The sequence below is a fragment of the Paroedura picta genome, chromosome 2, assembly GCF_049243985.1.
Source record: "Paroedura picta isolate Pp20150507F chromosome 2, Ppicta_v3.0, whole genome shotgun sequence".
Lineage (NCBI taxonomy): Eukaryota > Metazoa > Chordata > Lepidosauria > Squamata > Gekkonidae > Paroedura > Paroedura picta.
The window spans coordinates 11,669,197-11,694,211 of NC_135370.1; positions in this window are offsets into that span (position 1 = coordinate 11,669,197).

Consider the following 25,015-nt stretch of genomic DNA (forward strand, 5'->3'; position numbering starts at 1 on the left):
TTAGTCATACCATGAAGATTCTTGTGGTTGTTGGAATAGGCAATGTCTGGTGTACAAAGAAAAAGAGAAGAAGACCCTGCAGGGGGCAGCAAGAAAACTGTTAGAGACGCTAGTGAGATCAGGACCTTCTCTCCTGTTAAGTGTCACTCATTGACTGTCTTCAAATTGCTACTCATGGGAGCAATTTCCTGATTCTTCTCAGAGAGGGTGGTCACATGGATGCGGGAAAATCCCCGCTTCCACATGACACAGCTGCTGGGCAGGACCTCCCAGGCCTGCTGCAGATCAGGGCCTCAGTTGCCCCGGGCTAAAGGAATGCAGGAGAATCCACGTTCCCTTAGCCGCTGCGGGGGCCAACAGGGCATGTCCTGCAACAGGCCTGTCTGGACAGGGAAGGCCCGGCTCCTCCCTGCCCTACAGTGGCCCAGAGGGGGCAAGAAATGTCCTAGTCAGCTTTGCAGCACTTTGTCGTGCTTTGAGGTGGACAGGGGCATGTAAAAAATGTTGCAGGAAGGTGGGATTGCGTTCCACACAACCCCAACTTCCAGCAACATTTAATCACCCATACCCCCCCACCACGTGGCAGAAACATTTTGCCACCACTGTGTTTCCTGGCTCCGCAGCAATGTATGGGCAGACAATCCAATCCCCAATGGCCAATAGCCCACTTAGCCCTGCCCACTGTCTAAAACACTATCTATACAAACAAATCTATACAAATTAATTAACTCATACCTATTTTGGAAATCTTTTAACCCTTTTAGGGCTGCCAAGAAACCCTGAGAGCCAGTTTGGTGTAGTGGTTAGGAGTGCGGACTTCTAATCTGGCATGCTGGGTTCGATTCTGCACTCCCCCACATGCAGCCAGCTGGGTGACCTTGGGCTCGCCACAGCACTGATAAAACTGTTCTGACCGAGCAGTGATATCAGCGCTCTCTCAGCCTCACCCACCCCACAGGGTGTCTGTTGTGGGGAGAGGAATGGGAAGGCGACTGTAAGCCGCTTTGAGACTCCTTCGGGTAGGGGAAAGCAGCATATAAGAACCAACTCTTCTTCTTCTTCTGATTGAGAAAGCCTGCTTTCTACACACACACACACACACACACACACACCACAGCAAGATTTACCTCCATCAGCACAGCCTCACATATTCCTTATCACTAATGTCCACTCTGCTTATCTGTACAGTCTCTTGCTGGTCTATTATGGCTTACAGTGAGAAAGGTTTTTCCCCCCATTCCACTCCTCTACTGTTTTGAATTTCTGCTCTCTGCTGCATTCCATGCCTCCTGAATTCTAATGTAACTAGGAGAATTTCTAAATTTAATTCCAGAATGGGAGGATACTATCAGCTTCCGTTCAAATGCATCTTTCTCCCTCCCTTCCACATAACCAGCAGGATCCTTGTTTATCCTAGGTCAGTAGAGATATTTGGTTTCAAAGGTTGTTCACAAAGGTGCATCTGTAGAGTTCCTGTAAACTAGGGATGTGTGGACCTGTACACTTTTACTTCCTTGGGGATTCTTCAATGTAGAAGGAGCCCTACTTCTCACTCTAAATTTGGAGGATTCTTTTGTGTTTGCAATATATATTGCTTTACAGTTTTTTAGCCCTCTCTTTAAAATCCACTTATTTTAAGCTCTTTGATTTAAAAATCTATCCAAATGAATTTCTTCATGTGAAGTTTTAAGCAAAATCCTGTCTGTGTGTGAACTTAAGTATCTTCTCCCTCCAAAAAAGAGTTGTGAACAGAATGACATTCACATCTGTTATTTAATTTTCCCTCCATATGGCAGCCATTAAACCTGCTCATTTTACTTTCCCCACTAGGAAGAAAAGGTGGAGTGAATGAGACATGCTTAATGGCTTGCAGACCCACCAGGCAGTTAGGCTTAAATGACTGACAAGTTTTTCGCCCATTGACTGTGAGGCTGAAATGGCTGTGAGCCATTTCACCATCCGTTTCACTTCCCCTCAACAGAGCAGAGCAGAACAGCCATTTAAACCTAATTGAGCTGAAGAACAGACCCGCCAGACTGTTAAGTTTAAATGGCTGGCAACCATTTCACCTATCCACTGTGAGGCTGAAATGGCTGCAACCCATTTCCGCACTCCATTTCACTTCCCCTCAGCAGATAGGAACAAAACAGCCATTCAAACCTAACAGCTGAAGAGCAGACTTTCCAGACTGTAAAGTCCATTTTGCTTCCCCGCTCTTGGAAGTAAGGGGAGCAAAATGGTTGGGTTAAATGGTCCAAACAGCCAAACCAAACTGTATACAAACCAGTAAATGTTCAGAGAATGTGCCTCCCCTTTGGTTTGGGACTATTAACCAAGCCAAGTTCATACAAAATTTTGGCTTGTTCATGCCCATCCCTAGTAGCAATCATGCAGTCCCTTGACCGAAAGTACTGAGAAGAGACTGCTTCTCACTTTGCCATTTTATATAATTTTTGGGCTTCCAAGTTGTTCTATGACATGACATCACACTTTTGAATATGGCCAAAAGTCACCTGAGAGGACATGACACTACGCTTTTGAATATGGCCAAAAGTCACCTGAGAGGACATGACACTACGCTTTTGAATATGGCCAAAAGTCACCTGAAATGACAACACAGCTGACTAGTTCCTGAACTCCTTTGTAGCGTCTCTCTCTCTCTCTCTCTCTCTCTCTCTCTCTCTCTCTCTCTCTCTCTCTCTCTGAGATACTCATCATGGTTGCTAGATGTGTTTCTAGCAGACGTACTTGGAGTAGGGCTTCCAAGTGGGTGGGCGTTATTTGATTTGCGATATATATATATAATTGGTAACACATTTATCGGGTGATATTCATTCATTCTATGCCACCCTCCCCTGAGGCTCAGGGTGTTTTACATAAAATGTAGGGATAATCCAGTGTAATTCATTATGCAGCAACCATAACAATGGGAATCATGACAGAAGACAACAAGTATTATAACATGACTAGAAATTAATCCCTGTGTAACCAAAATACAGTGGGTGCTAGTGGGCAGTGGGTGGTTGCGGGAGGGCCCCCCACATGGTGGCCCCCTCCCCCCTCCCTGGCCCAGACTCTCTCCCCCTACTCATTTCCCCCCCAGCACGGGGCTTGGAACCCTGCACTGAAGGCTGCTCTGCCCCCCAACCCCTCCCAACTTCAGCACGGGGCTCAGAGCCACCCACTGAAGGCTGCTCCGCCCCCCAACCACTCCCACCGTCAGCACGGGGCTCAGAACCACCCATTGAAGGCTGCTCCCCCCCCAACCACTCCCACCGTAAGCGTGGGGCTCAGAGCCACCCACTGAAGGCTGCTCCGCCCCCAACCACTCCCACCGTCAGCGCAGGGCTCGGAGCCACCCACTGAAGGCTGCTCCGCCCCCGAACCACTCCCACCGTCAGCGTGGGGCTCAGAGCCACCCACTGAAGGCTGCTCCGCCCCCGAACCACTCCCACCGTCAGCGTGGGGCTCAGAGCCACCCACTGAAGGCTGCTCCGCCCCCAACCACTCCCACCGTCAGTGTGGGGCTTGGAGCCACCCACTGAAGGCTGCTCCGCCCCCAACCACTCCCACCGTCAGCGTGGGGCTTGGAGCCACCCACTGAAGGCTGCTCCGCCCCCAACCACTCCCACCGTCAGCGTGGGGCTTGGAGCCACCCACTGAAGGCTGCTCCGCCCCCAACCACTCCCACCGTCAGCGTGGGGCTTGGAGCCACCCATTGAAGGCTGCTCCGCCCCCAACCACTCTCAACGTCAGCGTGGGGCTCGGAGCCGCCCACTGGAGGCAGCTCCGCCCCCAACCACTCCCACCTTCAGCGTTGGGCTCGGAGCCAGCCACTGAAGGCTGCTCCGCCCCCAACCACTCTCACCGTCAGCGCAGGGCTCAGAGCCACCCACTAGAGGCAGCTCCGGCCACCAACCACTCCCACCTTCAGCGTGGGGCTCGGAGCCACCCACTGGAGGCGGCTCCGCCCCCCAACCACTCCCACCATCAGAACGGGGCTCAGAGCCACCCACTGGAGGCTGCTCCGCCCCCCAACCACTCCCAACTTCAGCGCGGGTCTCAGAACCCCGCGCTGAAGGCTCCTCCCCCCCCGGCCTGCAGTCTTTCCCCGCTGGCCGGGCAGTGCGTTTGCTGGCTCTTTGAGCTGGTGGCCGCACTGCCCGGGCATCTGGGAATGCCTTTCTCCCCCCTCCCCCGGGTGGCAAAGAAGCAGGGCCGGTGTGTCTTCGACACGGTGGCCCTGCGTCTTTCCCGGTACGAAAGTCCCCCCCCCCGCCCTCCGTGCGAGGTCCGCCAATGATCTGACTTGTCGGCGGGCTGGCATCCAATGGTGGCGGTGGGGAGAAGGTGGTGCACAGTAGAAAGTGGGAGGGTTGGAAGGCGCTTCGCGCCTCCCGACTCGTCAGTTCTGGGGCCAGCAGTCAATCGCGGCTTGTCGCTGGACTGACACACGGAGGGCCCAATCGGCAGGCGCAAAACGCTTGCCGATTGGGCACCCCGCTTGTCACTCCAGGGGAAGGAGCCAATGGCCGCCCTTCTCCACCCCAGATAGGGCCCTCCTCGAGGGCCCTTACTGTTTTATTTATACCGCGGAGCGGTTACAGATGACATTTTACATGATGACAATAACTTCTTCTAACCAAGAACCTAGAAGGTTGGATTGGGCTCAGACTTTGGGGAGTGTAACCATATATGGTCATGTCAACCTACTCCCCTCTCCCAAAATGGCCAATGATGAGCATGGAGGGGATGGGAAGGGCAGGGCCCCTGTGTGGGCATGTACACAGTTACGCTTCCCAATCATATTCTACATGATCACATCATTTCTAAGGATTCTTGAAGCTTGCAGAATGTTTCAGGGGTTTCTCAATGGTAAAAATGTTGAGAAAGGCAGAACTAGATTGTTGGAATAGGCAATGTATGGTGTATAAAGAAGAGAACAAGACCCTGTAGGGAACTATTAAATAGGATAGTGAGGTCAGCACCTTTCCCCCTACTCCTATTAAGCATAATTCCTAATCTTTCTCCAGATTGCTACTCTTAGGGGCAATTTCCTGTTCTCGGAAGCCACAAGTCACTCTCTGCTAGATATATAGTTAGTAACTATGTCTCTCTTCTGCACTATCAAGTATGTTGATTCCTGAATAAACTTCTGTCTACTCTTTAATCAGGCAAAGCACCTCCCTGTGTTTTTACTCTGCTAACAGACAAGGCACTGGGAGCTGCTGATGGAGCAAGACAACCACTGGCCAGGTCATAGATGAAGTCCCAGAGTCACTGCCCCCTCCACTCTGTCTCAGGTAAGCGAGGCAGGCTCAAGAAGGTAGGGTGTCACCCAGGGGAGAGGGGGTTGGAGAGTATGTGTCAGATGATCAGAGGGGGTGGGGATGCCTGCATGTCAGCCAGTCAAGCCCCTGATGGGATAGGCAGGCCTATATGCTGCTCAGTTTCTGCCTGACCTCCAGCTCATGCTGCTTAAGCCCCAGGGAGGTCTGGTGCGTGTAGCCATGTGTAGCAGGCGGCTGTTTCTTTCTTCCACTGGGGCAGCTTCCCTGGATGCACCATGCTAAGACCACCCCTGGCCATCTGGCTAGGTTCAAGGTAAGGAGCAGGTAAGGAGATGTCCAGGTCAGTTGATGAAGCCTCTGCAGGTGCAGGAACAGAGTGGCTGTATGGAGATGTTGTATCCCTGATGGGGGTGAGGGGATACCTTGTGACAACCTGCTGTTTTCCACTGTTGCTCAAAGGGGCAAGAAGAGAGAGAAAAAAGAGTTGGTTTTATACCCCACTTTTCACTATCCGAAGGAGTCTCAAAGCTTGCAATTGCCTTCCCTTCCTCTCCCCACAACAGACACCCTGCGAGATGAGTGGAGCTGAAAAAAGCACTGACAGAACTGCTCTACGAAAACAGCCCTAACAAAATTGCGACTGGCCCTAGGTAGCCAGCTAGCTCCATATAGAGGAGTGAGGAATCAAACTCAGGTCTCCAGATTAGAGGCTGCTGCTTTGAACCACAACACCAAGCTGGCTCTCACTGGACCAAGGTCACCCAGTAGGCCTCGTGTCTCAAAATGGCTTACCTTCTCTTCCTCTCCCCACAGCAACCTGTATAGTAGGTGGGTCTTTGAGAGCCCTGATAGAACTGCTCTGTGAGAACAGCTCTAACAAGACTGTGACTAGGCCAAGGTCACCTAGCTGGCTGTGTGTGGAGGAGTGCAGAATCAAACCCGGCTGTCCAGATTAGAAACTGCCGCTCTTCACCACTACATCAAGCTGGCTCTCAAAAGGAAAGGTTGCATGATGTCACTTCCACAGCTGCCTGATGTCACTTCCACAGAAAACCCAGAAGTGATATCCATCCTCTCTGGGAACTGCCGGAAGTGATGTAATGATGGTGTCCATGTCTTCCAGGCCTCCCACTGGTTTCCAGGCCACAACTAGGCGGTCGAAATGCACAACTCTACTAGTAACCTTCAGATAAAGCAATAGCCAAGTCAAGACTTAAGGATGGTCCTTGAAACTTTCTGCTGGTACAAAATCTGGAGAAAAAAATTCCTAACGCAACGAAAACAAAGCAAGTTGAATCTCTAGTTGAGTCTCCAGAACCTCGGGAAACATTTTAATGAGGAAAAGTTAGGAAGGACCTCTAAAGAGAAGACATGGTTCACTTTTACACTGTTCTTAGTAGCGTCATATTAGCACATCTTAACAATATCTGTTGCGTTTTCACCCCCTGGAAATAAAAGGAAAAAAATAATGACAGCCCATCCCGTAATTATAAGATCAAGTCTTTCTTGTAGGAAGTAATTAATGCTGTTTAATTATCTGATGAGGCTTATTCAGGTTTGAGGTGTTCTGAGAAAGAAAGAATAACAACAAATCACCTTTAAAGCTAATGAGATCACTCGCCTTATTAAAAATTCATTTATGACTGAATTTTAATGGTCACATTTGTCATGTGAAAATTTCTAGTTCTGACTGGAAGAATTCAAAAAAAAAATCAAGCCATTAATATGAATAATACCTATTCAAATTACTTTTAAATATTTAAAACACTCTCCTGTTTTAAGCCCTCGTGATATTTTATTTTCTTGTAGTGTGCGGGTATTGTCGCTGTAAAAGGTGAAGCATGAATGGGGGAAGTCAAGTATTAAAAGAGTTTCTGAATTAAAACAGGTAATTCAAAGTTCACAATTCTATTATCATTTTAAATGGGTTTTGAGTTAAAAAAAATATGTTTTTGGAGTTTGGAAAAGAACTGGGCGAGCGTGGGGTGAGAAAATTTTCCGATGCATTGGGGCGGTGAAACAAGCACAAAGGGATGTGGAGTACATTTAAGGTTGCCAATCTCCAGGAGGTGGCTGGAGATCTCATAGAATTACGACCGGTCTTCAGGTTACAGACATCAGTTACCCTGGAGATGATGGCTGCTTTGGAAGGTGGAGAAGTCCTGCGTTCGGTTTGTGGGTCAATGAACACGGAGGCACAGGAATCATTCAGCTCTTTATTGGTGACAGTACGTGATGCAAGAGAGTTCACTGAAAAATACCCCTAACAACCCCCCCCCCCCAATATACAGCAGGGGTAGTCAAACTGCGGCCCTCCAGATGTCCACGGACTACAATTCCACGGACTACAATTCCCATGAGCCCCTGCCAGCTCAGTGAACGATAGTCAGTGAACGATACAGTCAGTGAACGATAGATCAAACTGTGGCTGCAGGGGATTGGATGCTCAGCAATTTAAACTCATTGGATCCATGGAGGATCCTGCAGTGAGCCAGCCGGTCAGGCCGTGGCTACCCAATATGAATCTACTAGTTCCCACGGGGAACCAACCAGCCATGAGCCGATCGGTGACTCAGCTCGATCCTCCCTTGGATCTCAAGCTCAGACCTCAGCAGGGCTGCATACGCCAAATACTGCCCATTCCTAAACCCCGCAAGTAAGTAGCCAATGGCAAATAGCAATTGGTCTGAAGCAACAGAACAAAATCTGAGTCCAGGGGCACTTTTCAGACCAACTTCCCTCCTTTCCAATGAGGTTGGATAATGCACTTTCCCTGTGCTTTTGCAGCTTCATTTTCCTGTGTAGAACAAAATAAATAAATAAATGTATTTCTAAAGTGCATTGAAAGTGCATTATCCAACATCTGCGGAATGTATAAGTTTCTGTGTGCACGCACACATCTTTAGAACCAATGGAATGAAATTAATTCAAAAGGAATTCTGTCTAAACATCTGGAAGACATTCCTGACAGAGTGGTTTCTCAGTCGAACAGGCTTCCTCGGGAGGTGGTGGGTTCTCCATCTTTGGAAGTTTTTAAGCAGAGGCTGGATAGCCATTTGACAGAGAGGCTGATTCTGTGATGGTTCAAGGGGGTGGCAGGTTAGAGTGGGTGAGTGATAAGGTTGTGAGTGTTCTACATTATGTAGGGGGTTGGACTAGATGACCCAGGAGGTCCTTCCAACTCCATGATTCCATGATTCTATGATTCTATGAATCAGAATTAAACTTTGCTGGTCTTATGGGTGCCATTGGACATTGTAAATAAAATATATGTTAATCCTTTGTTTCCACTTTGATTCTTGGAAAATCCCTGACCCATTCCGCACAAGTTAAATGTAGCAGGAGTGTGGAAAATTGTAAACGCTACTAATTTGCAGTTATGCACGACACCGCACACAATCTGCCACACTCCTGAAACCGATCCGCGAAAAGCGCTTCGTTATAGCGCTTCCAGGGAAATCCCCAAAAGTGGATTCACCCTCTGGAAAGCGCTACACTCTTGAAAACAATCTGCAACAGTTTCGAAAAAGTTCTGTGCGTTACCATTGTTGCGGTTTCAGCAAAGTCCCTCCCCCAGGCTCTCTCCTCTGAACTTCCGGCGAAGCGATCGCCATTTTTTTTTCTCATAGCGAGCGGAGAGCAACGAGCCGGCGAGCCTTCATTCACCCAGCGAGGCCTCTCCGGCTGCAGTCCACCCACAGAGCTGCTTTAAAGCTCCCCTAAGTCACCAAGCACAACACAGCCCCATTTGCTAGTTCCCTTTATTTCCGGCCGAAAATCGCGCCCGTACACGGGGGGGGGGATTTTTTTTCACTCGAGGGAGCATGGCAACGATGAATCGGCAGCTCATAGGCCAGCTGCCACCTAGATGGGTCTCTACGTTAGGAGGAAGCAAGGAATCAAGGAATCAAGGCATATTCGTTGCAATGTGTGTTTTTCTTTTTCTTTTAAAACCTGTTCTTAAAGGGAAAGGGGCTTTTCCAGAGCATGGTAACAACTGCCCGTTGGCTACTCGTTTGATTGACGGCCAGGGGCGGGACAAAGCACGGAAAAAATCGCTTCCTTTCTAGCGATTTTTGGCGAGACCGGAAACCTGTGGGAAACGATTGAAACGCTACTGGATTCCACTACAAAGGCAGGTATGCGTTACGCCGAATTCCACTATTTTAAATTCCGTTATTTCTTTCTGTAAGCAATTTGCCACATTGATCCTTGTGCGGAATGGGCCCCTGTATCGCTTGCTGGTTGAGACCAACACTGGTAGAGTATAAGCGATTTAGGATTTGTTTGCTTGGTCTAGGTGTTGCCCTGACTCTCCCACACAATTTATTAAAAATACAGAGCTCTCAGTTACAGGTGTCTGTTTACATTTTCATCACAACACAATAGAGCTGGGTTCACATTTCATCTCCGAATACCACTTCACATCAGCTATTATGCTTTATTACATTATCACGGCAAGAGCTAGATCATCGCTTCCCATTTCATGGCTGAGAAATTAACCCCCACAGGAATACATTAATGTGGCTGGGGGGGGAAAGAATGAATGTGCAGCTCTGCTCCGTTGAGCTAACAGAGCAGCGTTAAGGCAATGCACAGAGGTACATCCTTGGGTTTTTTTTCATGAATATGAAAGAACTTAACATTCAAGTTCATCTGTTACAGCTCCGATTCCCTGATGAGGAACAGAAGCTGCCATTTCAATCGAGAGTGGTGATTCAGAATTACTCGCAGCGTAGTTAGTGGCAGATGCTTGAGAAACGAAGTGCAAAAATTTGCTTAAGGGACAGATTTCGGAATCATCTTTCTGGAGGGGATCCCTCTCACTCAATCTCTTTTGATTCTTCTTTTACACGTTTCAGTGTTTCTGTTGTGTATGCAGTCCTGCCGAGGACCCCGCTTGAAGTCTGAGGTGGGATCGAAAGTCAGAGCCACTGCTTGGCTCATGGCTGGCTGGCTTTGCCACGGGAGCCGGTAGATTTGTCCTGGGTAGCCGCAGGCTGACTGGTTGGCTCGTGGCAGGAGCTTCGTGGATCCCATCAGTTCAAACTGCTGCGTCTCTGATCACCTACAGGAAGATCCATTGTCCCATGTGTATATATGTGTATATATGCAGGGCAGGGGTTGTTTGCAGGGGTTTTCACCACCATTACAGTTTGGTGTCCACTGATAAAGATCTGAAAGGTTCCAGTGCTTCCGTGTTCCTTGACCCACAGATCCCAATTGTTTCTCCCCCTCCTTTTAGTTCTTCTGAGACTGTTTCTGCATTGGGAGACGTAGTTTGTTTTGGCCTCACTTTGGATTTCCTTTGGATGCTATGAGTTGACTCTAGGCTTTCCAAATTTCCTCCTCTTATCTCCCAGGCTGAAATTTGCAACATGCTTTCCACCCTGAGTCTGACAGAGACAGCCTCCCATCATGCTTTGCTCCCTTCCCTTTTCCCAGAAATGTTTGTTTTGCAAAATGGTGCCTGCTTGCACATTCCCCCACCTTAATTCCACCATTTTGCACCCTCAATCACCTCCTCTCTGACCCCCAAAGTGTACTGAATGTAATTTTTAAAATCTCCTAAGTTATAGTGTTACAACGCTGCTTTGCAGGACTTAGAAACACAGCCTTTTTTAATGCAGGTTTTTCAGAATGGAGGCAGGGTGGGTGAGGAAGGGGAGGGGAGGGAGGATGGTAGTGAGGAAAGGGGCATGCACAAATGACTCAAGATGGTGGGTGCAGGAAAAACTCAAATGCACGCTTTTCCCCACTGGGCAGCCCCAAATTAGATTCTGCCTTGACAGATGAAATTGCTGTAACTAGGAATTTCCGAAACAAGCAGAGGACAGTTTGGGACTGCACCTGGAAAGTTGGATCTTAATGTGGAAACGGATGGAAAAGTTGGTCCTTTAAAAATCCAAATCCAAATGATGCTCAGTTTGGTGTAGTGGTTAGGAGTGGGGACTTCTAATCTGGCAAGCCAGGTTCACTTCTGCGCTCCCCCACATGCATCCAGCTGGGTGACCTTGGGCTCTGACCGAGCAGTTATATCAGCGTTCTCTCAGCCTCACCCACCCCACAGGGTGTCTGTTGTGGGGAGAGGAATGGGAAGACGACTGTAAACCGCTTTGAGCCTCCTTCGGGTAGGGAAAAGCGGCATATAAGAACCAACTCTTCTTCTTCTACAGGTCAGTGAATTGGTAGGACTGAAGTAATTTTAGGTTGAAGTGATAAGAAGTTGGTAGCACTCAAAAATGAAAGTGGCTTCTCCAGCACAATGGTGTACAATGCTCACCTCCATGGGAGCAGTGCATCTTGAGAGGTTTCTGACTGAGGGAGGATTCAAGTTTGATGGACACAACTTTATTTCAGAAACTGGGGTGGGGGAAGGTAGATGGCTTGGTTGGAATCCTGAGGACTTTTACTATCTCTGTCTTATTTGTTGGTTAACTATATTTATATCCCATCTTTCTCACCAATGGGAACCGTAAGCAGCTGACATCATTCTCTGTTCTTCCTGCTCATAGCAATCTTAGGTAGGTTACTAGCCCACACATCCACACAGCCCAAGCTGATCCAGGGAGAGGTCTCTCCATAGATCAGCTGGTTGTCAGGCCATGCCAGGGATGGGCAGTTTGAACCCCCACACACATACACACAGCCCAAAAAACAGCTGATTCCTCTGAGAGACTTCTCAGAGTTGGCACTGGAACCGACACCTTAAGCCTGATCTGGAACTCCTCTGGCAGCCAGTGCAGCTGTAAATTATTATTATTATTATTATTTAATTTTTAGACCGCCCTTCTCCAATAGGTCTCAGGGCGGTTTACAACATAAACAGTTAAAACAAAATAAAATCCCCATAAAAACCCCAATTAACATCAACAACAAATTACATAAACATATAAGCGGCGGTGGTCACAATTCTGATTTTAGTTACCCGACTTCTCCCCCAAGTTCAGCCTGGTGGGGAGAATAATATTCAGAAGAGGGTGGCACCAATACAATAGATCTAACAATGATCTCGATGTTAGAGATATCAATATTGGCTTGTGGCCTCCAAGCCTGCCACACAGCTGATCCCTCTGAGAGACTTCTCAGAGTTGGCACGGGAACTGACACCTTAAGCCTGATCTGGAACTCCTCTGGCAGCCAGTGCAGCTGTAAATGCCTCCAAGCCTGCCACACAGCTGATCCCTCTGAGAGACTTCTCAGAGCTGGCATGGGAACTGACACCTTAAGCCTGATCTGGAACTCCTCTGGCAGCCAGTGCAGCTGTAAATGCCTCCAAGCCTGCCACACAGCTGATCCCTCTGAGAGACTTCTCAGAGTTGGCACGGGAACTGACACCTTAAGCCTGATCTGGAACTCCTCTGGCAGCCAGTGCAGCTGTAAATGCCTCCAAGCCTGCCACACAGCTGATCCCTCTGAGAGACTTCTCAGAGTTGGCATGGGAACTGACACCTTAAGCCTGATCTGGAACTCCTCTGGCAGCCAGTGCAGCTGTAAATGCCTCCAAGCCTGCCACACAGCTGCACTGGCTACCAGAGGAGTTCCAGATCAGGCTTAAGGTTTCAGTTTTAACCTTCAAGGCCTTACATGGTCTGGGACCTGCATATCTTAGGAACCTCCTCTCTGAGTGTATCCCCCAAAGAGTGCTCTGCTCTTTCAGTGCCAACTTGTTTGTTGAGAATTGTGTCCCTCTGAACCTAAACTGAACTGAATTTTTCTTGGATGTATATCCCTAATACTTGTGAGGATACAACAGTGGGGAGAACAATACAAAATGGATGAAAGTAATTTGAAATGCACTGAATGCTTTATTGCATTTTTATTGCAAAAAGAGAACCCTACAAGAAGTAGTCTCCAGATTTCATTTTTTGTTATCTAGAAAGGGGTAGCATTGAGGCCGGGAGCTCACATTGGACTGGAAATTCTGTCTGGGAAAAGTAGTGTGGCACATAGGCCAATCTAGTAAATGATGGCCAGAAGGATCTAATGGGAGCAGGTGAAATGCAGGTCCTGCAACAAAGGTGAGATGAACTCTACAGCAGGGGTAGTCAACCTGTGGTCCTCCAGATGTCCATGGTCTACAATTCCCATGAGCCCCTGCCAGCATTTGCTGGCAGGGGCTCATGGGAATTGTAGTCCATGGACATCTGGAGGACCACAGGTTGACTACCCCTGCTCTACAGCCCTTCCTTTTCAGAAATGAGATGCTAATTTCTGTTCCAGCTGCAGCTACAGAGCAACTTCTTCCAAGCACTTCTTGGCATAGCTGATTTCACTTGACCTGCAGACCCAGAAAGTGATAGTTGCCTGGTCTGCAGTGATGCAAAAAGGGTTCACAAAACTAAGTGGGGCACAACTTTTTATGTCCTTCTGTATCACTGGGAAAGACAATAATGCTAGGAAATGTTGAAGGCACCAGGAAAAGACCAAGCCCCAAACTGACTTGAATGAATTCAATCAAGGGAGCATTGGCCCTCAGTTTGCAAGACTTGAACAAGGTTATTCATGACAGGACATTTAGGAGGTCATTGGTTCATACTAGGGTTGCGTGCAGCGTCCGAATCGTCCTTTCCAGTCCGACACAGCCAGTGCCGTGCCGGAGGGGGGGAGGGGAGGCACGGACGCCGGTATGTATGTGCGCTCAGTTACGCACTGACATCCACACCTCCCCTCCCCGGCGTGGCGCTGGGTGCGTTGGACTGGAAAGGACGATTCGGACACCGCCGTGCACAACCCTAGTTCGTATGGTAGCCATCAGTCAGGTGGCAGCACATACACAGACATGCCCACTGAAGTTACTGAGCTTGGAAGGGTACAGCTATGCTTAGGGTGACCCTGCCCAAGTATGTATGAGACTGGGGTATCCAAGGGCAGGCCTCAGGCTTCAGAAAGAACAACTTGTGCTCTTATGGGAAATTAGGTCCTTTTCTTACCCAAATTAGCCTGTATATCATTATTTTGCTTGGATTCCGCTTCAGTTGATTCACCGTCCTCCAGAACTGTATCAATGGATGCTATTCACAAAGTTCCTCCAATGAAATCCTGTGCTGAAGTTGGATTGCTTGACGTTTTTTATTGCTTCATTGGCAAACCAAGAAACTGTGATCGATCAAAGGGCTTCTCTAAAAGAATGTCTTGTTGCAGTTACCTCTGGGGGCAAGGGTCCTGATGCCCACGCAGTCGAATTCATTCAAACAAACCTGTCTTCTCAAGTGAGATGTTTATGAAATATAAAATTAGCCTTTGCTTAGAATGGTGGCAGATTCATTAAATGGTGCTTCCCTCAAAATCTGCTTCCCTCAAAATCTCCTAAGAGCTTTACGATCAACATCTGCTCAGAGTTCCCTGCACATAGGAGGTGAAATTTGCCTTGTCCAGGACCAGGGCCTTTTTAGTCCTGGCCCCAGCCTGGTGGAACGAGCTCCCAGGAGACATCAGGGCCCTGCAGGTTCTTAATCAGTTCTGCAGAGCCTGTAAAACTGAGCTGTTCCACCAGGCTTATGGTCAAGGTCCACAGTAACACACACTAAAACAGCTGGCCTTACCACTAGGAGGAGGAGAAACCAGAAGATCAGCTTCCTGCTAGAGGACTCCCCTTTCTGGAAATTGTATGTATGTATGTATGTATGTATGTATGTATTTATTTATTTATTTATTTGTGTATTTTTGTTTGTTTGTTTGTTATAGTGTGAGAGTCTGGGAATGGGGTTCGGTGAAAATAATACATTATGGGTAAAAGGTAAAGGTAAAGGTATCCCCTGTGCAAGCACCATCCCATCTATGAGTGACAAGGAGCTGGGTTGACTCTTAAGGGTAATAAATTTTCTTGCTTTCCACAGTATCTTTTGTGATTGTGCAGCGTTGTCAGCTGGGAATGACTAAGTCTAAAATTTTGCACACTGTAGCCTAACACAATTGTTACTATTGCCACAATTGTTACAAAGGCCACATATGCCAGTTAAAGGACAGACCGATCCTATGTGTCTTTACTTAGAAGTAAAGGGAAAGGGAAAGGTATCCCCTGTGCAAGCACCGGGTCATGTCTTACCCTTGGGGTGACGCCCTCCAGCGTTTTCATGGCAGACTCAATACGGGGTGGTTTGCCAGTCCCTTCCCCAGTCATTACCGTTTACCCCCCAGCAAGCTGGGTACTAATTTTACCGACCTCGGAAGGATGGAAGGCTGAGTCAACCTTGAGCCGGCTGCTGGGATCGAACTCCCAGCCTCATGGGCAGAGCTTTCAGACTGCATGTCTGCTGTCTTACCACTCTGCGCCACAAGAGGCTCTTCATTATGGGAGATATAAAACGTTTGGGTTGTCTATATATTGTATATTGTCTGAAGATATATAAAGAATCAAAGAATCAAAAGGAGGCAAAGCTAGATTCTGCTTCCAAGAGAAGGGGTCTTTGTCACTGAGGCAGGATACCATGGACTTCCGGTGAGTTCCAGTTCTTGGTGCGTGAGGATAGATGTGCATAATGTAGTGACTGTGTGATTTATTCATCTCATTTTCCAGTGAACTGATGCCATGTGCATATACCTTTATGTAGACCTATGTCCTGATGGAGATTGCATGTGCCATGGCCACAGTCCCTCCTTTATGCATTTTTAACCTTTTTGAACATGTACGCAGGACTTGACTGCTTTCATTCTGTGCAGTTCAACATGTGACAATAAGAATTACCTTTGGAAATGTGTGTGTTAGCATGCCATCACGTCGCTTCCAATTAATTAACTAATAATCCATTGAATTAATGGCCTCCAAAATGTTCTATCATTTATAGCCTCACTTAACGCCTTGCAAAGTGAACCTCCATGTTGGAAATGCCACCAAATGAGTCCAAGTGTAAATAAAAGAGATAACAGAGACTCTTAAACTTTTGATCTTTAATTAAGCCACTGGACAGATTCTTTCTCTCCTTTGTTGTATTTCTGGAATCGTCCACCTTTTTCCTGCAGCACCCAATGAAGGTACTCATAAGTTTAATTCATAAGTGAAAAATATTATAGGTTCTTAACTGGCTTATTTTAGAACAGCTGATTAAGGACTTAGAACATTTTTGACATGTCTTTTATTTCCAGTCCCTAGTCTGGTTTTCCAGTGCTTAGAATTTTCACACTATGTCAAAATAGCGAATAATTAGTGCACTAAAGCCATTACAAACCTCTTAACTCTAGGCAGAGAATACTTGCGAATTCACTGCAACAAAATATAAAACCTACTCATTAGCAATTATATTGAACAGTTTCCTCCTAAGATGCCACAATGCAGGCATAATTAGCCAATTAGGGAACAAAATAAATAATTATCTAATATAAAAGAAGGAGGAAGACTGTGAACCATTTTCCACAGGGAACGTAAATACATTTGTAAGTGTCCAGGCGGTACTGCCAGCCCCTCTCATTGGGCAAGCCATCATGCTAATTTTTTTAATAAAGGAAGAAAATAATTCTGCCCTTCAATTACTCTGCTCTTTCAGGAGGATTTTCAGCACAGAAGGAGGGCAAAAATATTTTGTATATCCGTTTTAAGATGTAGCCAGCTTTAGGGGGGGGGCAGAACCTGAGGAGGGAAGGGTTTGTGGAGTAGACCGAGTTAAGTGAAGTAGACTCCCCTAAGGTCCACCTTCCAAAGGACCACCTTCCATATTCTCTAGATGAACTCCCCTAAGGTCCATCTTCCATTTTCTCTAGATAAACTCCCCTAAGGTCCACATTCCAAAGGTCCACCTTCCATTTTCTCTAGATGAACTCCCCTAAGGTCCACCTTCCATTTTCTCTAGATAAACTCCCCTAAGGTCCACATTCCAAAGGTCCACCTTCCATTTTCCCTAGATGAACTCCCCTAAGGTCCATCTTTCATTTTCTCTAGATAAACTCCCCTAAGGTCCACCTTCCATTTTCTCTAGATAAACTCCCCTAAGGTCCACATTCCAAAGGTCCATCTTCCATTTTGTCTAGATAAACTCCCCTAAGGTCCACATTCCAAAGGTCCACCTTCCATTTTCTCTAGATGAACTCCCCTAAGGTCCACCTTCCATTTTCTCTAGATAAACTCCCCTAAGGTCCACATTCCAAAGGTCCACCTTCCATTTTCTCTAGATGAACTCCCCTAAGGTCCATCTTCCATTTTCTCTAGATAAACTCCCCTAAGGTCCACATTCCAAAGGTCCACCTTCCATTTTCTCTAGATAAACTCCCCTAAGGTCCACATTCCAAAGGTCCACCTTCCATTTTCTCTAGATAAACTCCCCTAAGGTCCACCTTCCATTTTCTCTAGATAAACTCCCCTAAGGTCCACCTTCCATTTTCTCTAGATGAACTCCCCTAAGGTCCACCTTCCATTTTCTCTAGATGAACTCCCCTAAGGTTCACCTTTCATTTTCTCTAGATGAACTGATTCTTGTCACCCGGAGATCATTTGTAATGCTGGGAGATCTCCAGCTACAACCTGAAGCAACACTCATTATGTGGAACCATCAAACTGGAAGGCTAGTTTTGGGCACCTGCATTTTCATTAGGTTGTGTCTGGACTTTGCAAGAGAGATGTTCTCTAGGCCAGGGGTAGTCAACCTGTGGATCTCCAGATGTCCATGGACTACAATTCCCATGAGCCTCTGCCAGCAAATGCTGGCAGGGGCTCATGGGAATTGTAGTCCATGAACATCTAGAGGACCACAGGTTGACTACCCCTGCTCTAGGCAATAGATTCCGAGCGTCTATAGCTCTGCGTTAAATTGAAAAATGCTGCTTTAGGGAGTCTTCAGAAAGCTCTTAAAATGCACAAGGGGCTTATTTCTGTGACACGTTCTATACAATTGACAGCCTCAAAATATGTTAATACTGTTAACTCCCAATGTTTTTACCAAACCCTCGTTGTTGTCAAGCTAAAAACCCGACAGTTTTATAGAAGAAGAAAACGGATTATGTGCTGACTGCCAGCATTCATCTGTGATTTGTGTGAAGGAGTTATAGCTACAGTCTTCCTTCTGCTTCCTCTAGAGCAGGGGTAGTCAAACTGGGGCCCTCCAGATGTCCATGGACTACAATTCCCATGAGACCCTGCCAGCGAATGCAGGGGAATGGTAGTACATGAACATCTGGAGGGCCGCAGTTTGACTACCCCTGCTCTAGAGAAAAGGGACAGCTCTCGGGGCATGGCGTTCAAGGACTAGAGTCCCAGTCTCATCAAAGAACAGGATCCTCAAAAGCATTTCTGACCACTGTATCTCAATCAGCACTCTAGGCTAGGATTAATATTTTTGTGTTTAAGGTAACAGCAGCTGAATTGAAATTACTAAGCAACGAATGGGATATCATAGATTTGTTGAATCCCTAGACTTGGGTTTTTTTACTGTGAGTATTGGTGGTGGTAGAAGATGCTGTCAAGTTTCCTTGGTGGGACTGTGGTGGGGATTTAAAGGCAAGAAGCATTCAGTGGTTGTTATTACCTGTCTCCACGTCACAACCCTGGGATTCTTTGGTGGTCTCCCATCCAAATACTAAGCAGGGTTGACCCTGCTTAGCTTCGTAGATCTGATGAGATCAGGCTATCATGAACTATCCTGGTCAGGGCAATACTGATATTATAACTGCTGATATTATTAGACCTCTCAGCAGCGTTCGACACAGTCGATCATGAGCTTTTAGCTCGCCGCCTCATCGATGCTGGAATACGAGGGACAGCCCTTCAATGGCTGATCTCCTTCCTCCAGGATCGTGGACAGAGGGTTGCAATAGGAGAGAAAACATCAGACCGCCAGCAACTTACTTGTGGAGTCCCACAGGGAGCGGTTCTCTCTCCTATCCTATTCAACATCTTCATGCGCCCTCTCGCACAACTGGTACGGAAGTTTGGGCTGGGTTGCCATCAATATGCAGATGACACCCAGCTCTTCCTCCTGATGGATGGCCGCCCTGACTCTTCCCCAGAAGCATTAGCCAGCTGCCTGGAAGCAGTGACGAGATGGCTCAAGCAGAGTCGTCTGAAGCTCAATCCTTCAAAGACGGAGGTCCTGTGGCTAGGTAGGAAGGGTCCTTGCGAGGAAGCGCGCCTGCCCACCCTGGATGGCGTGCAGCTCTCTACGGCTCACTCCGCCAGGAATCTAGGCGTGATTCTGGACGCCTCCCTCACAATGGAGGCCCAGATCACAAAGGTAGCGCGGCTGGCATTTTACCATCTCCGCCAAGCCAAACTACTAGCGCCCTACCTGGCCCCGGAACACCTAGCCACAGTGATCCATGCGACGGTCACCTCTAGACTGGACTTTTGTAACTCGCTCTACGCAGGCCTGCCCTTAGCCCTGACCCGGAAACTACAACTAGTTCAAAATGCAGCGGCCAGGATCCTCACAGCAACACCGTGGAGGTCTCATATCCGGCCTATTCTCCATCAGCTGCAATGGTTACCAGTTGAATTCCGGATCAGACTAAAGGTTCTGGTAATTACCTTCAAGGCCATACGCGGTCAAGGCCCAGTGTACCTGAGGGACCGCCTCCCCGCCTATGCCCCCAAAAGAGCTCTGCGCTCTACTGCCTCCAATCAGCTAAGGATCCCTGGCCCTAAAGAAGTCCGCCTGGTCTCGACCAGGGCCAGAGCATTCTCTGTTCTGGCCCCTACCTGGTGGAACGAGCTCCCAGAGGAGATCAGGGCCCTGACGGAGCTTAAACAGTTCCGCAGGGCCTGCAAAAAGGAGCTCCTCCACCAGGCATTTGGCCAAGACCAGACGTAATCAATCAGCGACCAAGGGCCCCCGCTCCCCCCCACCTCAGAATCCCATCAATAAGCCCTGGACCTGTTTGTATTACTATATTGTTTACTGTTATACTGTGTTGTTATTTGGTTACAATTATTAGTTATCAGTTATACATGTTCTACAGACTGTTTTATGTATTGTTCTCTGTTATAATGTAAACCGCTCTGAGCCTCCGGGGAGGGCGATATAGAAGTATGATAAATAAATAAATAAATAAAATAAAATAAAATAAATAAGAGGGCATTATAGGATCTCATTTATTGTACCTTATATCCTGTTATCTCTCTTTCCCCCTAGAGAAACAGGGGGATGGTGGAGGCTGGTGATTCTTTTCTGTTTTTCACAGTGGTCAATAAAGCTTTGCTATAAGAAAAGGGAGCTTCAAAGCGGCTCTAGTCAATTTCGAAAAATCATTTCCCCAGTTTCAGGATTTTTAAAAACTTTGCCTATGTTCCATTTAGTCTTGCATTCTGTCCCACACAGTGGCCAACCAGTTCCTCTGCAGAGCCAACAATAGGTCATAAAGGCCAAGGCCTTCCCCTGGTGTTCCTTTGTGTTCCCTTTCATTCAAGGAATTGAACCATGAGGGTTTAACTGGAGGACTACTGTGCAGCTACAATAGGGCAATTGTCTAATTTTTTCAAAGCCCCATGCATCACAAGTAATCTTCCCACCACAGTTGTGAAAGCCTGTGATTTTGGGGTGCACCTGCAGCATAAATACATCAGAGAAAAAAGAATGGTGCAGAATTCTGTAGGCCCGACTACTCAGATTCTCTGCAATAAGTTGTGCATGTGTAATGGCTCTTGATATCCCTGATGAAGAATAAGAAGAAGACTTGGTTGTTGTATGCCACTTTTCTCTCCCCGAAGGAGTCTCAAAGTGGCTTACATTCACCTTCCCTTTCCTCTCCCCACAACAGACACCCTGTGAGGGAGGTGAGGCTGAGAGGGCCCTGATATGACTGAAGAAGAAGAGTTGGTTCTTATATGCCGCTTTTCTCTCCCCGAAGGAGTCTCAAAGCAGCTTACATTTGCTTTCCCTTTCCGCTACTCACAACAGACACCTTGTGAGGGAGGTGAGGCTGAGAGAGCCCTGATATTAGTGCTTGGTCAGAACAGCTTTATCAATGCTGTGATGAGCCCAAGGTCACCCAGCTGGCTGCATGTGGGAGAGCGCAGAATCAAACCTGGCTCAACAGATTAGAAGTTGGTGCTCCTAATCACTATATCAAGCTGGCTCATTGATGACTGAAGTAATGTTCTCCAGGGCTTCCTCCTTTAAGAAGAGGAGTTTTATATCCCACATTTTCATACCTTAAAAAGACTTACAATGGCTTTCAATCTCATTTCCTTCCTCTCTCCAGTGGCTGCGAGAATTCTGAGAGAACTGTGACTGGCCCAAGGCTACTCAGCAGGCTTCATGTGGAGGAATGGGGAATCAAACACAGTTCTCTCAATGAGAGTCCACTGCTCTTAATCAGTACACCATGATGGCTTTCATTGTGATTTTTCTGAAATAGCTCTGGCCAGACCAGAAGTGTGGAAGCTCTACAATCAACAGACTTCTCTCTATTAAATAGTTTTTGATAGACCCTAACTTCCATGGCTTTCTTGACAGCCCTGGAAGGGTTTCCTGAATGGGTGGAATTAAGTTTTATATAATTTTTAAATTTGCTAAACATTTATTGGGTGATATGAACATATATAGTCATGTCAACCTACCCCCCCACATCCCAAAATGGCTAAAGGGGTGGGGATGGGAGGGGCCCCTAGTGGGCATGTACACAGCTATGCTTCCCCATCATATTCTTCATGATCGTACCACTTCTGGGGTTTCTTGAAGACTGAAGAATATTTCAGGGGTTTCTTAATGGTAAAAAAGTTGAGAAAGGCTGATCTGAGCATTTAGAAGACATCTAAACCAGCAGCTACCTTTTCATCTTGAAGAAGTGAATCCCATAAATTAGTTACATGGTGTTTGAATAAATTATTCCCTTCTTGACAATTATCTGGCCTACTCCCAGTTAGCTTCATGGAGTGACCCCATGCTGCAATGCTATTAAACAGAGAGAGAGAGAGAAGAGATGTCACTCTTACCATATATTCAGTTTGATGGGAGTTGACAGATTCCTGAATGTTGTCTCAGTTGCAATAACCATTTTATTGGCAACTGGGTATATTTCTGATGGTCTCAGCAATGATAAAACATGTCAGTAACGCCTAAGCGTTTGTTAAAACCAGGGGTGAGGAGGTGATGAACTGGAAAGAATGGCCCATGTCAGGAATGCCAAGTTGTTAGAGGCATCAAACTAATTTGTTTCAAGGCTGGATAAATGTCACTATTGGGCCTAGCCACGCATGCCATGAAATGGAATGCCAGTACCAAAGACGTCAACTTCATAAAGGACAAAGGCAAAACCAAATAGTGATATACATGGCCGAGAAACAGAGGACTAGAGGCTGGACAGAGGAAGCTGGGTGATGGTGTAGGCCAGGGGTAGTCAAACTGTGGCCCTCCAGATGTCCATGGACTACAATTCCCAGGACCCACTGCCAGCGAATGCTGGCAGGGGCTCCTGGGAATTGTAGTCCATGGACATCTGGAGGGCTGCAGTTTGACTACCCCTGGTGTAGGCAGATAAAAGGTAGGGCCAAAAGGTTGAGCACACCCAGCATGCACATTGAACTGGATGCAGCCAGCATGCTGTACAGGGGCAGGGCATTAAAGGTCACAGGCCGCAAACCTATAAATGGACCAGGTGCCATCTCCCAGCCTCTTCCCCTTCTGTGACAACTTTGGAGCTTCTCCCAGTTGCTGGCTGTCTTCCCCACAGAAGTGGGTGCCATGAGCCAGAGAAGCCAGGCCTCCTGCCACACCACCAGCCTACATATCAGGACTCCCTGTGAGTGGTGGCTTGGCTGGGTATGGAGTGGATTGGTGGAAACAGCACCCAGTAAGCTTACCTGAGAAAACTGATGGATTCTTGGCTCACTGCAAGATACACACAGGCATTTTGGAGACAGGTTTTCCCATTGACCGAACAAAACTAGTTTCCTGATCAGCCCAATTAAAGGCAAACCAGCTAAATGGGATCCTACACTAAGCTCTGATGCTCCTGAACTTAATAACTTCACTGCATTTGTAGCTAAATTGGATACTGTGTTTGGGGACAGACACTATGCACATCAATTGACTGGCCATCTGTAAAGTCAGTTGCCCAATCTAATGATGATGATAATTTATAACCTGCCCTTCAAGGTTCAAGGTATGTAACAACATATATAAAAACAATCAAATAACAGTGATTGTTATATTAAAATAACCAAATCAATTTAAAGCTGCCTTTGATTTCCCGCTGATATAGGTAGAGTAGATATCCTTCAGAGCATGGTGGTGACTTGGGTGATGTTTTGGGCATTTATGGTCTGGAGCTGGGAGAACACGTCCATTTTTCAGGCCCTCTGGAACTGTGCCAAGTCCTGCAGGGCCCTGATCTCTCCAGGGAGACTGTTCCATCAGTCTGGGGATGATCCTTTGGCCAAAAATAGAACTGTTTTAAACAACTGAGCTGGGCAAGAGCTAATGGAGTCCATTGAGACCGCAAAGTAATCTCTCTTTGCAGCCTTTGTTGCCATCTCATAAGCCTTCATAACTGTCTTATAAGATATTCTTGCAGCTTCATCAGCTTTCCACCAAACTCACTCCAGCTGTCTCAGTTCCTGTTTCCTCTTGCACAACTCCTATGTATATCACGAGGCTGGCTTGGGACAGAAAGTGGTCCTATTGATGGCTTTGGATAGATGACTCTGCCAGTCTTTCACCAGCTCATTGACTGAGTTGCCAGGGAGCATTGGATCCCATAGAACCTTCCAGAAATTGATTGGATCCCATAGAACGTTCCAGAAACTGATTGGATCCATCAGCCTCTTTCAGCAAGCATAAAACTGTACTGCATCTATACTGGGGAGGGGGAGTGGGGTACTAATTGGGGCTTTCAGTACACAGTGGTCTGACCATGGCACGCTCATGGATTAAACCAGACCAAGGACTAGATCCAGGGTGTGGCCTGTTTGATGTGTGGAACCAGTCACAAACTGGGAGAATCCCAATGTCATCAAGGTTGACACCAGGTCTGAGTTCTGCATGGAGCCAGTCTTCTCTGCATGGACACTGAAGTCCCCAAGAATTATCAGTTTGGAGAACTGCAAGGCACACCCAGGCGCTAGCTACAAAAAATTCAGCAGAGCTTCTGCTGGTGACTTATATAGATGGTACAGCAGGCATATGGCCAAAGACTCCACCCTGTCCCACACCTGACCAACACATTCGATGCCTGGAATCATTGGGGCAGGGAGGGCCCTGGAGGAGAAAGCCTCTCAGGTCAGTATCATGACTCCTCCTCTTGGGCTTTTGTTCGGGATCAGTGGTGGACAGAGAACCCAGTGATGCAAATTCTTTTAGGGCAAACATCTCAACCTCTCTCACCCAGGCCTCCATCATGCAAGTCAGGTCCATGTCCTGCTCTGAGAAAAGACCCCGCAGAGCTGTGGTCTTCTTATTAATGACCTGGCATTGCACAACACCAATGTCAGAGAAAGGCAACTTTGACACCGTATTATTTTTGTATGGTCAGATATTCCACAAAGAGGCCAAAGTGGCAGTGTAATTGTATAATCCCCTTGCAGTGGCATTTGTTAACCAGGGCTGGAGGGAAGGCTGCCTTCCCTATGCTCTACAGAAGGGGTAGTCAAACTGTGGCCCTCCAGATGTCCATGGACTACAATTCCAATTCGCGGGCTCATGGGAACTGTAGTCCATTGACATCTGGAAGGCTGCAGTTTGACTATCCCTGCTCTACAGCAAGTATTGGCAGACCCAGCATCATGGCAAAGCTCCTTCTACTGGCTACCATCTGTAATTACAGGCTTCTCCAAAAAATTGCCTTCTGTTCTGACTATGAAG